This window comes from Bolinopsis microptera, chromosome 3 (genome assembly GCF_026151205.1).
Source record: "Bolinopsis microptera isolate Bmic1 chromosome 3, MBARI_Bmic_1.0, whole genome shotgun sequence".
Lineage (NCBI taxonomy): Eukaryota > Metazoa > Ctenophora > Tentaculata > Lobata > Bolinopsidae > Bolinopsis > Bolinopsis microptera.
This window is the reverse complement of record NC_087074.1, coordinates 2768486-2785812: the sequence shown is the minus strand read 5'-3', so window position 1 is coordinate 2785812 and position 17327 is coordinate 2768486. Positions and strand designations below refer to the sequence as shown.

The window sequence follows — 17327 nt, the reverse complement described above, 5'->3', positions numbered from 1 at the left end:
GTAAGAATATGTCTAGATGTAAGGACGATTTTGTCATAGATGGCCAGAGAATTACTTGCAGACGAATAATTGCTAACAAATTTTGTGAATACTTTACATCTCTTGCAAGCAATCTCAATAGAAATGTATTGTCGAACAATAGTATTTCTCTGGAACCAGTAGAATCATTTGCTCAATTCATGTCTAATTCAGTGTCTGACTCCATATACCTAGAAGAAACTAATGAAGATGAGATTATCGAGGTCATCAAAGATTTTCAAAATGGCAAGGCAAGTGACATACCTATAATCGTTGTAAAAAAATCGGCAAAGCTCATCGCTGGTACCTTTGCTAGGCTTTACAACATATGTATACAAAGTGGAACATTCCCAAGTATTTTTAAAACTGGTAAAGTTATTCCTATTTACAAGAAAGACAATAAGGAATGTATTGAAAATTATCGGCCTGTATCAATATTACCTTTATTTGGAAAAATTTTTGAGAAGGTCATTTACAAACGGCTCTATAATTTCTTCACATCTAAAGGTGTACTAACAGACTCGCAGTTTGGATTTAGAAAAGGCCATTCTACCGCCCATGCTCTACACAAATCTATAGACTCTGTTACAAAGTCCCTGGCTAGCAATAAACATGTCCTAGGCATATTCATTGACTTGAGCAAAGCCTTTGACACCCTTGATCACAATATTCTTCTAAGCAAGCTAAATTCCTATGGTATTAGGGGCACAGCACTAACTTTACTAAAAAGCTACTTGACTAACAGAAAGCAGTATGTGATGTATAACGATGTACCATCAGAAACAATGGATGTGGAATTCGGGGTTCCTCAAGGGTCAATTCTAGGGCCATTACTCTTCCTACTGTATATGAACGATATAGTAAACTGTTTTTCAGACAGTGAAGTGAAATTTGTACTTTATGCTGATGACACTAATATCTTCATATCAGGACCGTCTAGAGAAGCAACATACAAAAAAGCCAACTTAGTGCTTAAACATGTCTCGATTTATATGAAATGTAATCTACTTCATATCAACATGTCAAAATGCTGCTACATCCATTTTAAACCTGCCTCTGAATATCAACCCTGGCGCGTGGGGACACGTTTTTGCTAGTAGTTTGCGACATTATTTTACGGGTATCGAATCTCGCGACTTCAACGAAGTCCTGGGGACACGTTTTCAATAATTGATAATATTTTCAGCCCCTATCGTTTTAAGCATCGTTAGGGCTTTCCCAGAAACTAACTCTCATCATCCTAGGATAATCGTGTGTCGCACAGCACCTCTTTCAGTAACGAGAGTAGTCGCATGCAGTCCAGAATGACGTGTACGTTTCGGTCACCTGTGGAAAAAGGAAGTGAGATATCAAAAATCTGAGAAAAACCCGTTGGATAAAAGCCTTTCAGGTAGGTGCTAGTCAAGATTTCATCTCTTTAGACCTTAAGATGGCTTCTAACACCTCGTCAAAAGTTTTTAAAAGTAAATTTTACTCGCGACTATCAAAAAACAACAAAAACGTGTCCCCAATTTGCTTTTTTGAGCGCGCCCAGATCAGCGCACCTAGCTGATCTAGCTACTATGAACAGGCACACAAAAATATCAGTGAATATAAGTGATTTCGGTTATTGGAGTAATTTCATCAGAGCAGTCACATTTTTGATGGTGATTAATACTTTAATAACATTCCACAACAAGGCAACCATTAACTATGTAGTGTGTACCGTGTGCAGTGTGAAGTATAATATAGAGTTGGCATGAAGTTAACAGTTTACTTATCACGAAGTTTAATTAGAAGATAAGGAAAATATTGTATTGTTATCTGTCAAAGGAATTTAATGTATTCTAACAACTTGTTCTTATAATAACTAATCGATGAACCACATACAGGGTCGGTGTGAGTGTAAGAATTTGTGTGAGAAGATATATAGAGGAGCAAAATTCAACATCACTGGATACGGCCATACTCGGTTGAATACACCCCATCTCGTTCGATCTGGGAAGTTAAGCAACTGCAGGCCGGGTTAGTACTTGGATGGGTGACCGCCTGGGAATTCCCGGTGCCGTATCCTTTTGTTATATTTTCGAAGAATTGCTTTACTGAACAGAAGAATTGTGTATGGCTTTTACAGAATTGCAGTGATTATTAAGAATATCATTTTATCCTAAGCAATATAGTCTATGTTCAAACGGAAGGAAATATTTCCAAATGTCAGAATAACATTGCTTATAGAATAGTATAGCTACTAAGTTTTGTCTGAAAAGGGCTTTTTTGTTTCATTCTAAGATCTATCTTAAACATTCTGCTTAAAATTAACTAGAATGTATTTTTAAGTTAACTTGAAGAGTACTGCAAGGTATCCTGGAGTTACCTTGAAAAATACTACAAGGTATCCTGAAGTTAACTTGAAGAGTACTGCAAGGTATCCTGAAGTTAACTTGAAGAGTACTATAACAATGCAATGTATCCTGAAGTTAACTTGAAGAGTATAACTGCAAGCTGCAAGGTATCTTGAAATTAACTTGAAGAGTGCTACAATTAGGTATCCTGGAGTTAACTTAAAAAGTGATACAAGGTATCCTGAAGTTAACTTAAAAAGCACTACAATGCAATGTATCCTGAAGTTAACTTGAAGAGTATAACTGCAAAGTGCAAGGTATCTTGAAATTAACTTGAAGAGTTCTGCAAGGTATCCTGTAGATAACTCGAAGAGTACTGCAAGCAATCCTGAAGTTAACTTGAAGTGTACTACAAGATATCGTGAAGTTAACTTGAAGAGTACTACAAGGTTTCCTGAAGTTAACGTGAAGAGTACTACAAGATATCCTGAAGTTAACTTGAAGAGTACTGCAAGGTATCCTGAAGTTAACTTGGAGAGTACTGCAAGGTATCCTGAAGTTAACTTGAAGAGTACTACAAGGTATCCTGGAGTTAACTTAAAAAGTGATACAAGGTATCCTGAAGTTAACTTAAAAAGTACTACAATGCAATGTATCCTGAAGTTAACTTGAAGAGTATAACTGCAAGGTATCTTGAAATTAACTTGAAGTGTACTACAAGATATCGTGAAGTTAACTTGAAGAGTACTACAAGGTTTCCTGAAGTTAACGTGAAGAGTACTACAAGATATCCTGAAGTTAACTTGAAGAGTACTGCAAGGTATCCTGAAGTTAACTTGAAGAGTACTACAAGGTATCCTGGAGTTAACTTAAAAAGTGATACAAGGTATCCTGAAGTTAACTTAAAAAGTACTACAATGCAATGTATCCTGAAGTTAACTTGAAGAGTATAACTGCAAGGTATCTTGAAATTAACTTGAAGAGTACTGCAAGGTATCCTGAAGTTAACTTGAAGAGTACTACAAGGTATCCTGAAGTTAACTTGAAGAGTACTACAAGGTATCCTGAAGTTAACTTTAAAGAGAACTACAAGTTACCTTCAAATTATCCTCTATTATATACTTAATTAATCCTATAACAACCTCTATGTTGTTGTTGTTGTGGTAGCCTGCACGCAAACTTGGATTAAATTAAGATAAAGCTGATCTGATCCTGAAGTTAACTGACAGAAAGCATGAAGTTGACCTAAAGTTAGATATTTGTCGTCTTCCAATTATATCGGTCCCGATATATTTGAAATTTTATCGCCTCTCGGATTTGCAGTATAACTTGCAAGTTAACTTAAGAATACATTCTAGTTAATTTTAGGATACCTTGTACTTTGTAGTACTCTTCAAGTTAACTTCAGGATACCTTGTAGTACTCTTCAAGGTAACTCCAGGATACCTTGTAGTACTCTTCAAGTTAACTTCAGGAAACCTTGCAGTACTCTTCAAGTTAACTTCAGGATACCTTGCAGTACTCTTCGAGTTATCTACAGGATACCTTGCAGTACTCTTCAAGTTAACTTCAGGATATCTTGTAGTACTCTTCAAGTTAACTTCAGGATACCTTGTAGTACTATTCAAGTTAACTTCAGAATGTCTTGTAGTATTCTTCAAGGTAACTCCAGGATACCTTGCAGTACTCTTCATGTTAACTTCAGGATACCTTGCAGTACTCTTCAAGTTAACTTCAGGATATCTTGTAGTACTCTTCACGTTAACTTCAGGAAACCTTGTAGTACTCTTCAAGTTAACTTCACGATATCTTGTAGTACACTTCAAGTTAACTTCAGGATTGCTTGCAGTACTCTTCGAGTTATCTACAGGATACCTTGCAGAACTCTTCAAGTTAATTTCAAGATACCTTGCACTTTGCAGTTATACTCTTCAAGTTAACTTCAGGATACATTGCATTGTAGTGCTTTTTAAGTTAACTTCAGGATACCTTGTATCACTTTTTAAGTTAACTCCAGGATACCTAATTGTAGTACTCTTCAAGTTAATTTCAAGATACCTTGCAGCTTGCAGTTATACTCTTCAAGTTAACTTCAGGATACATTGCATTGTAGTGCTTTTTAAGTTAACTTCAGGATACCTTGTATCACTTTTTAAGTTAACTCCAGGATACCTAAATGTAGTACTCTTCAAGTTAATTTCAAGATACCTTGCAGCTTGCAGTTATACTCTTCGAGTTAACTTCAGGATACCTTGCAGTACTCTTCGAGTTATCTACAGGATACTTTGCAGTACTCTCCAAGTTAACTTCAGGATACCTTGTAGTACTTTTCAAGGTAACTCCAGGATACCCTTGCAGTACTCTTCGAGTTATCTACAGGATACTTTGCAGTACTCTCCAAGTTAACTTCAGGATACCTTGTAGTACTCTTCGAGTTAACTTCAGGATACCTTGCAGTACTCTTCGAGTTATCTACAGGATACTTTGCAGTACTCTCCAAGTTAACTTCAGGATACCTTGTAGTACTCTTCAAGTTAACTTCAGGATACCTTGTAGTACTCTTCAAGTTAACTTAAAAATACATTCTAGTTAATTTTAAGCAGAATGTTTAAGATAGATCTTAGAATGAAACAAAAAAGCCATTTTCAGACAAAACTTAGTAGCTATACTATTCTAAGCAATGTTATTCTGACATTTGGAAATATTTCCTTCCGTTTGAACATAGACTATATTGCTTAGGATAAAATGATATTCTTAATAATCACTGCAATTCTGTAAAAGCCATACACAATTCTTCTGTTCAGTAAAGCAATTCTTCGAAAATATAACAAAAGGATACGGCACCGGGAATTCCCAGGCGGTCACCCATCCAAGTACTAACCCGGCCTGCAGTTGCTTAACTTCCCAGATCGAACGAGATGGGGTGTATTCAACCGAGTATGGCCGTATCCAGTGATGTTGAATTTTGCTCCTCTATATATCTTCTCACACAAATTCTTACACTCACACCGACCCTGTATGTGGTTCATCGATTAGTTATTATAAGAACAAGTTGTTAGAATACATTAAATTCCTTTGACAGATAACAATACAATATTTTCCTTATCTTCTAATTAAACTTCGTGATAAGTAAACTGTTAACTTCATGCCAACTCTATATTATACTTCACACTGCACACGGTACACACTACATAGTTAATGGTTGCCTTGTTGTGGAATGTTATTAAAGTATTAATCACCATCAAAAATGTGACTGCTCTGATGAAATTACTCCAATAACCGAAATCACTTATATTCACTGATATTTTTGTGTGCCTGTTCATAGTAGCTAGATCAGCTAGGTGCGCTGATCTGGGCGCGCTCAAAAAAGCAAATTGGGGACACGTTTTTGTTGTTTTTTGATAGTCGCGAGTAAAATTTACTTTTAAAAACTTTTGACGAGGTGTTAGAAGCCATCTTAAGGTCTAAAGAGATGAAATCTTGACTAGCACCTACCTGAAAGGCTTTTATCCAACGGGTTTTTCTCAGATTTTTGATATCTCACTTCCTTTTTCCACAGGTGACCGAAACGTACACGTCATTCTGGACTGCATGCGACTACTCTCGTTACTGAAAGAGGTGCTGTGCGACACACGATTATCCTAGGATGATGAGAGTTAGTTTCTGGGAAAGCCCTAACGATGCTTAAAACGATAGGGGCTGAAAATATTATCAATTATTGAAAACGTGTCCCCAGGACTTCGTTGAAGTCGCGAGATTCGATACCCGTAAAATAATGTTGCAAACTACTAGCAAAAACGTGTCCCAACGCGCCAGGGTTGAATATGATGACACTTGTGCACGGACTAGACCATTTGCTACCCTGCTAGATGAATCTAGATCAATATTCATCAATGGTAAGGTTATCACTAAAGTCAAGGATACAAAATTCTTAGGTGTTGTTATAGATAGTAAGCTAAACTGGTCTGCCCACATGCACTACATCCGTAAAAAACTGAGGTCCATGACTGGTGCAATCTGTAGAATTCGGCACTCGATACCTGCTGAACTATATTTAAAAATATATAATGCTCTATTTGAATCACATCTAAGTTATGGTATAAGTGTTTGGGGAGTTGTCCTCAAAGAACGGTCAAATGATAGTCTTTTTATCACACAGAAGCACTGTATAAGAATCCTTTTTGGTGATCTCGACTCATATCTAGATAAACAATCAACATGTGCAAGAACTAGACCATATGGCATGCAAATACTAGGCCATAAACATTTTGAAAAGGAGCATACGAAACCCATTTTTAATAGGTTAAAAATTCTTACGGCTCAAAACTTGTACAAATATCACTGTATTTTAGAATTCTCTAAGATTATCAAGTACCACTGCCCATACTCCCTTTATGAGGCTATCAACATTTCAAACCGTGCAACGAGTCTAACAGTTATTCTTCTAAATAAATCAAATACCTTTTTGTTTAATGCAGCCAAGCTTTGGAACACTGTTCATAAAAAAAAAATTTTAACTTCAAGCAATTGTCTAGAAACTTCCATTAACTTGATAAAATTGAGAACGAAAGCACTATTAATACAATCACAGGCTGCTGACTTAAAAGAGACTTGGACTCCAAACAATTTTAAGTTACAGTAATTTAATCTAATTGCAGCGGCACATAACATAATTTAAACTATTGCTATCATTATTGTACTACAGACTGAAAATATCTCAGATCTATTTTGGGCGTTTTTAACAACTTGTAGTTGTAATTCTTAAATATTAGATATCCTAATTTATAACTTTTTAATCAGAGTGAATTAATAATTGATATTTGATAATTTATTTATTTGATAGTTTAGTCTGATATTGATATTAATATTGATTACATTGATATTGTTATTATTGAATGAAGCTAACTCCAGACATAAATAATACTACTTCTATTAACAAAGGGACTTGGAGTATAAACGACCAATTTTGCATAATTGTCTTTCCAACCAAGAATTCAGGAGGCAAGGGTGGGTGCGTAAACTTTATGGTCTGCACTCTCAGATCCTGTATCACCCTGGATTCATTTCGACGTATTTTTGGTAAAAGTATACATATACTTTCTGGTCACTCTCTTGCTACTCCAAGTCCCCTAAGATATATGGTCTAAAGTTTGCACTAGTTATATTTATAAAATATGTTTTTGTCTGCTTTAACTAATACTAAATAAAATTGTTGTTTTCTTGAAATTGTTGTTTTCTTGACAGACCAACATAGACATGATTGATAGCTATATAGAAATAATTATAATAAGAATCTATAGACTGACACACTGACAGACCAACATAGACATGATATCCCCATATAGCCTCAGGGCTATATGGGGATATGTCGTCCTTGGGCTGTGCACCCTCGAGGACATATATTATATCGCTGCGCGGGCGCGGGCGATATAAATTTCCGCCCGCTAGGCTGCGTGGATAGTAGTCACCATTCTAAACAAGTTTTCCCTATAACTAAGTTTATATCTTGTCAGAGTTATAACCTCATTTATTTAATGGAGTGTAAGACTTGTAAACAGTCGTATGTCGGTTATACTACCTCAAATCTCCCTAAGAGATTCTCTAACCATAAGAGTCACATAAAGAAAGGTATAAGAAGTTGTAAATTAGTTAACCATTTTTTAGATATTGATCATGATTTAGATTTTAGTACCATAGCCTCCTATAATTCCTCACTTAGTAAGCACCTTTCTGTCATTATAGTAGACGCTTTAGTATTTGAGCCTAATATTAGTAAAGCAGACAAAGAAAAGGCTATGGAAGCTAGAGAGGGGTTCTACCAGACCCAATTGAAAACCCTTGAACGGTTTGGGGGTATGAACACCCTTGATAGTAACCATCTACTTTTTAAATCTGCCGGAGCTTAGTTTTAGTTTTAGTATATTTTGTAGATTTTATTTAGTTATACCATTATTCCAGAGACGTGCATATTACATTTTTTACTTAAGTATAAATTTTACAGGTTTTTGTTGTGATTTTAAGTGATTTTCCGAGAATCAGTTATCAGTATTTAGATAAGAGATAAGATAAGAGTACATTTTTAACGGCTTTCAGTTTCTTTTTTAAATTTTAGTTCATCAGATTTTCCCACTGCTTTTAGTTTGTATTTATTCTCAATTGTATATGATTCGTATTTGTTGTAGTTACTTTAATGATATAATTTCTCAGAATTGATGTAAATAAACGATGCAAAGACTTTCGAAGATCTAATCACAACCGCTTTCTTTTATTGTGTAGAAGTCCAGCCATGAAATATATATATATATAGTTTTAATACTTTCAACACTACTTTATAACAAATAATTTGAGGATGACTGTAAAGGTACATTTTACCGACATTTGAAGTCAAGGCATTGTTTTACTGATAGTTGTGGCTGACTAATAATATATATATATATATATATACCAACATTAACATAAAGCATCTGAAGCATCTTTAGCTGATAATGACCACGCTTGTGTTCCTTGTAACCTCATTCATTATGCTGGCCCAAGGTACTGACAAATTGAATTTTGTTCATCGTCAATATATCATCATCAAGGAGTGCAAAACGCTTCTGAATCATATTTTCACTGAAATTTTAAATGATTCAGTCAAACAATAAATGTGTTCACTAATGTTTTGTACTTTCAGCGTGCCCCACTATCACTAACTTTGAAAATGGAACAGTTATGATAACTGAAACCAGCGCTACATTCTCCTGTGATAATTATTACTACTTAGAACCTGCAGGTCAGTAGACACAGTAAAACTTCAAACTCAATATCAGATAAACTCGTGGAATGGGATTTTGATCCAATCTTCCATTCAGTATTTTTTTTGTACAAAGTGTTGGAAGGGAAGATTCTAGACCAGGCTAGATGTAAACAGTAAATTTGTAGAATCTTCAAGGCTAGACCTTGGTATCCTATCCCAACACTAGGGATCTTCTAAAACGAGATAATGCTAGTGAGTATAATTGGAAATTAAGCTGAGTGCCATCTATAATAGTTGCAAGGTACAGGATGTCCCATACAAATTTACCAAGTGACTTTGGTTAATATAATAATTATAATATTTAGTGCTAAAAATGATTGATTGGTGATAAATAATAAAACTGTATTTTCTCAAAAAATTTCCTTTTCTCAGATTTAACTTTACATTTTCTTCTCATATCTATCTCATATCTAACTAACATATCTAACTACTACATATCATGTCATATGGTATGATGCTCTAGAATCTGGGTTTAAAATCCACCAGGAACTCGCTTATTTGGCCCATTAATTCTATATATCTTATTTTATCACTCATTAATTTATTACTTTATTATGTTTTACATGTTATATCCTTATGTCCCTAGAAGGCGAAGGGTGTTCTGCTAACAGTTTGAGAGTGACAACTCGTGAGATCGTTAATAGTTATTACTACTCGGCAGCAGGGTGTCTTGATAAGAATGAGCGCTGAAGCACTGTGGGGGGGGTGGGAAAAAAAACACTAAAGAAGCCTACGACAGGATAAAGCACATAGCTTCAGACTGGTGTGACAAGGTACACAACTGCTGGCACTGCCATATGTGTTAATTTAGGTTGACCCATAACTATGGCTTTTTGTTTGTATAAGTATGTCATATGTTCAATTGCGTTATTTTTGAAATATAAATGTCAATAATGCAGGGAGTATATTTTGACTGTATGGGATAATTCAGATCTAAAGACGAGGTAAGTTTACTGAGATCGTTCAGACCATTTTTTAATTCATTTGGGGTGAGGTGTATGATAACGAATGTAAAGAAATGTTGTCAACTTCATAACATTCTGTTAATACACTCTCTTAGAGATGGCACATAGGAGACTGGCAATTCCCTTTTTGAATTAACGTATTTTTTATTCTCATATTATGAGAATAAATATGATGTCTAGCTTTTGTGCCAATTTCAAAATCCACGCTCATTAAAGTTTTGTAGTATTTAAAACTGATGTACATTCAAAGGATTTGTGCATATTGTCATTGACTTAAATAATGTACCTATAATATATTTTAAGACCAATATTTATTAATCGAGAAAATTCCTAAATATATAATTGTGATTATTTGCTCAGGACTAGATCTATCCCCATGATTCAAATAATATCAAAGTATCCATCCACTATAGGGTATCTTACGAAGTTGTACATGCTGCGTATTGCTATGGAATTGAACTTTGCAAAGTTCAAAGGATGAACCCTATTTTTACTGTTAAGCCTGGGCGTGTTCATAATTTACTACATTTAACATATGGTTATATTTAGGTCAGAAATCTTCTGAATCACTAATTATTCTAACTAACAGAGGAAATTACATAAAGTTTTGTCTTTAACATTTTTATAACACAAAAATATGTTGCTATATTTGAAAATATGTACTTACTACTTCTGTGGACATTGTTTTCATTTCTGTTTTGGTTTCTGGATTTTGATAACAAAGCCATTTTTATTTAGATTATTCTGAAATGAAGAAGCTAATATATTTAGTCTGTAACCTGTTAAGTCTGGCTAAAGCATGAAGGTATGTCCATTAAGTCATACGTATGTGATGGCTAGAAGATAATGCTTCTTACCATATCTAAACTCCAACTTTTCTGGCTATTGAAAATGCTATATGTGATACAATTAAGAAATGTTAATGCAGATACAAATAGTGAGCATCTTTCATAGACGAGTCGGTACTTATTCCTTAATTTAATATTAGAAAGATTCCATTAGAGTTGGTTTGTATTTTACCTCCTCCCGGGTTCTGCGTCAAGTCTGATCTTGTATCTATTTATTTACAAGCTAGTCTTAGCATATTGTATTGCAACTGTGGCCACAGTGTGATGTATGTACCTGATTCATTAAAAAGGCTATACGGTGTACAGAAACATAAATGTGATGCTTAATTTACAAGTTTAAGTGCGAAACGCGTGAGAGGAAATCGCACGATCAGTAAATTGTTATCTTTAAATTATTATTAACTTAATTGTGCATATTGTTTAAACAATGTGTTTGATGGAATACTTAACTGAAATAAATTAACATTAATTACTTTACGAGCACGAATTGAACGATTTCCACCAGATGCTATTAATTTAATATAGCTCTATAGCTCATTTTTGGGCGGGAGATTATAAGTTAAGAAGTTTTTAGACGTACATTTAATTATGCAGGCGATTTGTTTATTCAGTAGAAAGGTAAGTTTATCAGCAAAAAGTCTTATTTCTAATTAGATTTTTAGAGTAATGTACAATTAACAAAGTTGCGTCGAAAAACGGAAGGAGCTTCTGTTCGAACCTTGCTACCAGTACTTGACATATCTTACGGGAACGAACAGGCACAACCCTGAGGGATCGTCATTCCCGGTTATTTATTCTGAATTATATCTGATTTTGGAAACATTTTAAGATCCTTGATTTTTTTTAACCGTTTAGTGTGTGTACATGCAATTGTACTATACTCTAAAAATTAATTAGAAATAAGGACAGTTCTCTGTATAATACCTTTCGTACGTGAAGTAACAATCGCTGGCATAATTATGTATCTGTTAAAAACTTCTTACTTCATCTCCCGCCCAAAAATGAAGAGAGCTGATATTATGTAATAGCTTATGGTGGGAATGTTCAATTCGGTGAGTCTGTAAAGTACTTTAGATGTTAATTATTTCAGTTAAGAATCCATCAAACACATTGTTGACTAACGTATGACATTAAGTTAATAATAATTTAAAGTAAACAATTTACGATGTGCGATTCCTCTGCGGCGTGTCGCACTTAAACTTTAAATTAGCATCACATGTTAAGATTCTATACACCGTAGTATCGTTTTAATGTACTACAGGTACATACATCAACACTGTGCAGTTGCATACAATATTGCTAAGACTTAGTTTAATTAATAATACAAGATCAGACTTGACGCAGGCGCGGGGAGAGGTAAAAATACACACCAACTTCATAAGTGAATCTTTTCTAATATTTATATGATGAGGATGGTTCCGACTCGTGTATGAATGGAGTGCTTCAATTTTGTATATGGCATTAAATTTTTGATTGTATCAATATAGACATTTCTAAAATCGCTGAAAAGTGGGAGTAGATATTGGTAAGAATGCATACAGAATAATTAGCCATCCACATACGGTTATGCGTATTGTGACATATTATCATGCTATAGCCAGAGCCTTGAACAGGTACAGACTATAATATGAGCTTCTTTCATTTAGGAATATTTAAATAAAATGGCTTTGTTATCAAATCCAGAAACAAAACTGGACAAATGAAAATTTTTGTCGACAGGGTATTGTTGTATGTAACCTAGTTTTAAAAATAGCAAACTATTTTGTGTTTAGTAAAAAGTTAAGCAAAGTTTTATGTCGATCCTCTGTTTGTTAGAAAATTAGTGGTGTGAGCAGATTTTCTGAATGAAATATTAACAGTAAATTTTTAATGTAGTAAATATGAACACGCCAGTCTTGAGAATCTAAAAAATGTGTACATTCCTTTGAACTGCAAAGTTTCATTCATAGCAGAGATCAGCATGTAAACTTTCGTATAGATACCTATAGTGTCAGGATACGTGTGGATTATTATTTGAATCTGGATAATTAGATTCAATCTGATTCACATATCAACAATTTATATATTTAGGATTTTCTCGATTAAATAAATATTGTCTTAAAAAATATATTATAGGTTATTCTTTATGTCAATTGACAATATGGCACAATTCTTAGAAATGTAAATCAGTTTTAATATACAAACTTTAAATTGAGTGTGAAGTTGAAATGGAAAAATAGCTAGCATATTATTATTCTGCATAATTTGGAGGAATAAAAAAAAATACCGATAATTTCAAAAAAGGGATATAGCCAGTCATGATGATTCTGATCTTTTTTAAGGAGTGTATTCGACAGATGTATGAAGTGGAACCATTTCTTTACAGTTGCGTTCGTCCTACCTCACCCCAATGAAACTGAGTGATCCAGTAAACTATCGTACGTTTAGGATCTGAATTATACGTCAGTAAAACTTTAACCCCTGCATTATTTGACATGTTAGTATTTCAAAATAACGCAATTGTAACTATGGACAGAATTATAAACAAAAAAGGCATTAGTTATGGGACAACTAAATAAAAATATTAGAGTGCAGCAGTTGTGTACCTGGTCAGCAGCAGGTTCTGAAGCTAAGTGTTTATCCTGTTCGTTAGTCTTCTTTAGTGTAAGTGCTTCAGGCCGCTATCTATAAAGACCACGCCTGCTGCCTGAGTAGTGATCAATAGTAACGTGACTGACAAGAGATCTGTCACTTCTCGAAACCATTTTGTATAACATCCATTTATTCGGTCTTACTATGCAAAATTCATTATGAGAGTTTATAATTCTGTAATGTACCTGTAATGGGATTTCTATTGAGAGAGTTTCTCCAGATGTCAAAAAATAGAAGTTACATCACTTGGTTCAATCTAGGAGGAGGCTTCGAATAGCTCGGGTTACGATTTGGCATGTACATTCAATTTGTTATGTCAATTTGGTCATCAGCTGAGTGACGACTTGATTTAGTTTGTTGAAAGAACGAAGTAAGTAGAGTTTAAACACATGCTTAATAGGGTGAGTGCTCCAGGATGCGTATGAATCAAGAGGAATATTTTGTAATTTTTTAGGAACTATCAAGAAATTAAGATTAATTTAGGACAGTTCTGCAGGAATGTGCATGGAATTGACGATATCAGGTAGATGAAAAGTTCAAAATAGAAATTAAAAGTTCAATTACAATCAAATGGAATGAAAGTATAGGACAAACTCATAAATTGGATAAAACATATCCAATATATAACAGAATAAGTTTATTTAAGGAAGGGTTCTTTGTACAGATTTTTAAAATTCTAAATGTAAAATGTAAAAAAGGTCAAATTACCATTAGGTAAAAGAATTTTTAAAACAGAGGATCTTGTTCACAATACCGGAAGAATATTAGTTTTTTTCTATACCTATAAAGGCGTTTACTTGATGGCGTTCATTGACACTTCTTTTGTTTCTAATATATTTAGCCATCCTTATCAGCCTTGTTTAAAATGTGAAAACTGGATGAGTTGGTATGAGATTGTTTGATCCCTCTTATGAAAGTATTTTCAAGGAATGTGCGCAAACCGACAAACCATGAGAGTAACAAGTGTGATAGTAGTTCGAGATATACTGGCTGTCAACTAAGCTTCTCTGGGGTACTGACAGCAAAAACAGAATGTAATTTGCATGCCATTGCGAAAAGAGCCATTATTTCTAGTCAAGATTTTTGATATAGTCTTTATAATGTGGTCAGTATGGAAAAACACCACCTGCAAAATGAAAGTAACATCATCGACCATTTTATTTGGCCGACCTGAAAACCTCTTCAAATTTATCTGTCTGGACAAGCCAATCTAAAGTGATCTTTGTTAATGAGGTGGGTTTTGTTAATATATCGGGCAGCAAGAGAGCAGAAGAAAGTGTAACCAAATGAGCTTCGTCCCAGGACGTGATCAAACCCACTTCACGTTTGGCCACTTAGCTATCATTTCCAGTGTTGGCAAAAAGCTCATACGAATGTTATACATGAGTTGAGCTACACTGCGGCACGTAACGACTCTCACATCTAATTCACATCTTTGTGCAAGGTAATGGATCCATTCATATGCATATTTCAAGAATGTTGGCTTTGTTGTATAATCAATATCATAAACAAGGCTCAAAATGAGTGAAAGTCTAAGGCTGAAACTGCAGCATAGGTTGTGCAAGATGGGCAAGTGTTCCATGTTACACAGAAAACCACCAGAATCAGTTTGGGACCAGTTTTAGAAACTAGATAATCTTATCTGCTGCTCTTGCGATATTTTGATCCCATAAATTAAAGAGTGTAAATTCCAATAATTAACATGGTCTACTAGATTATGCTTCAATGTTTTCTGATAGTTTAGGAGGCCTTTCGTAGTTAGCTTATATGCCGAACTTTTGTGCAGAGGGAAAGTCTCTTTGAGTATTGTTCTACTTGGAAAGCAGAATATATGATGTTCCCATGATTCTTCAACAGCAGTTTGCTCTGAGATGTTATAGGATAAGACCATCAAACTGCATTGCAACTAGCCATATCTTTTCCCAATGAGAGGCTGACCTGTAAAAGCAAGTAAGAGGTTAGGAAATAAGGACAAAGTATTTAAAATTTCTAACATCATGTGGTCACAAATGTCTTAACTGGGTGAAGGGTAGCAAAAGCTACTCACTGTCCATTTCCATTGGTAGATATTTATATTAATTTGATTTCCTTCTAATGGTAATGTTGTGTAGATCCAATGGAATCTGCTACTCCTAGCCCAGGCAACAAACGAGATTTGAACCCACACATTAGTGAGAAGAGAAGAGTTCTAACCACTCAACATTAGCATTTATGCAGTTCAGCGGAGAGATCTGTTTTTACAATTTATGATTCTACACCAGCTACAGTGGATAAATACAAAGCAATGTAAGGAGGAGGTTAAACTCCAGGAGCCTGTGTAGGGGTAGCTTTACCTGATTAATGGGGAAGTTGCAAGATTAAGCAATTCATGTTGGACAATATAATCCAATTCAATCAATGAGGCGAGCTGACTTTCATTACATCTATGCAGCCCATAGATAGAAGATTTTGTGTTTTAAATCAAATAAAATCGATGAAATTAAAAAATTAACTAACATATCCAATAATCCTGAGATTTCTACAAAATTGTGAAATTTAAACTAAAAGCTAGGTAACAAAGATAGACAGTAAAAAATATAATTAATGATGCTTTCTGCAGTTAGAAGTATAATTGTTTTTTAGCAACATGAGGATTTAACCTATGATATTCATTATGCTTTTCTTCTAATGAACATAATTGGCCCTCAATTCTAATTTGATTTCTTTTTTTTTTCTTAAATCTTCAATTTTACTTTATAATACTGTCTAAAAGCTGGGCGGCAGTGGACGTAAACGAAGGCACTGCGACCAATGGAGGGGGGGCTTCATCTTAGGGGGGCACCAACATCGTTGTTTTTTGAATGTTGAATGTGGGGACAATTTAGAAAAAAACTGCGCGTTTTGTTTTTTTTTTTACTTTTTTTTTTATTTTTTTTTGTTTTTAACTCTAGATCCACACTTTTAAAGAGGTTTACTGGCGAATCTCTAAAATCATCTAATTTGTTCAATCTTTAAGGGAGGGGAGCAAAAAGGGGATGGGGGCCAACAGGGGGGTGTCTTTTCAGCAGGTGCAACGCAGTTTGCGCACTCTTGCGGACATCCAGTGGGATGGAGTTGGTATAACTCCTCTCAGAACGGAACAGTGAAATTTTAAATTTAGTCCACTCTTACTAGATCTAATATTTGTAACAACACTCCATCACCTGTGGATGTGGGAAAAAAGTGATCTTGACAACTTTCCTGTACGCTAGGGGGCTAGTTGATAAATGACCCACAACCAAACATCAGAGACACAGTGGCAAATTCTCGTGAGGTATGTCATGCTGTGAAAGTTCGAACCCCAGGTACAGAGGTTAAATGAGGGTGACTGCCAACCCCAAGTCTATATACAGGTGACAAGCTCAGCTTGAGTATTGCTAGAGGGAGTTGGTATCCATTTGAAAGACCTTTTTGACATAAGGGTTTCACACCCATTGCATATTCTAACAGGACAAAACTCTTCAGAAGTATACGAATGAGATCGAGAAGGAGAAGAAGGATGAGTACTGGAGAGAGTGTTGAACGTAGAGAAGGCCATCAGTGACCTAAATTTATAAGGGATAGAATCCAGTCTGGAAAGAAAAAAGGCTACATATATTTTTAAAGAACTACATAAATTTTTCGGCCAGCCCGCGGCGGATAACGAATTTCATTTTACTTTGCTAGTTATTTTCAGAGGTTTAGTTATTATTAGTATAGTGATTAATTCATTAGTATAGTTATTCTAATT

At 34.7% G+C, this 17327-nt stretch overlaps 2 protein-coding genes and 2 non-coding genes across 4 annotated transcripts in view; 3 read left to right on the top strand and 1 right to left on the bottom strand.

The window, feature by feature from the left end:
* Positions 1 to 17327, top strand: part of LOC134812994 (uncharacterized) — a 146418-nt gene that overhangs the window by 83210 nt on the left and 45881 nt on the right. The window lies entirely within an intron of this gene.
* Positions 1953 to 2071, top strand: LOC134813660 (5S ribosomal RNA). Its single transcript, XR_010160055.1, has one exon. It is a non-coding gene; the product is annotated as a 5S ribosomal RNA (ribosomal RNA).
* On the bottom strand, positions 5172 to 5290 carry LOC134813659 (5S ribosomal RNA). Its single transcript, XR_010160054.1, has one exon. It is a non-coding gene; the product is annotated as a 5S ribosomal RNA (ribosomal RNA).
* Positions 8645 to 17327, top strand: part of LOC134812993 (ubiquitin carboxyl-terminal hydrolase CYLD-like) — a 40317-nt gene continuing 31634 nt past the window's right edge. Inside the window, exon 1 of the mRNA XM_063820641.1 lies at positions 8645 to 8694. The gene's annotated coding sequence lies outside the window, so the exon portion shown is untranslated. The remainder of the gene's footprint in view (positions 8695 to 17327) is intronic.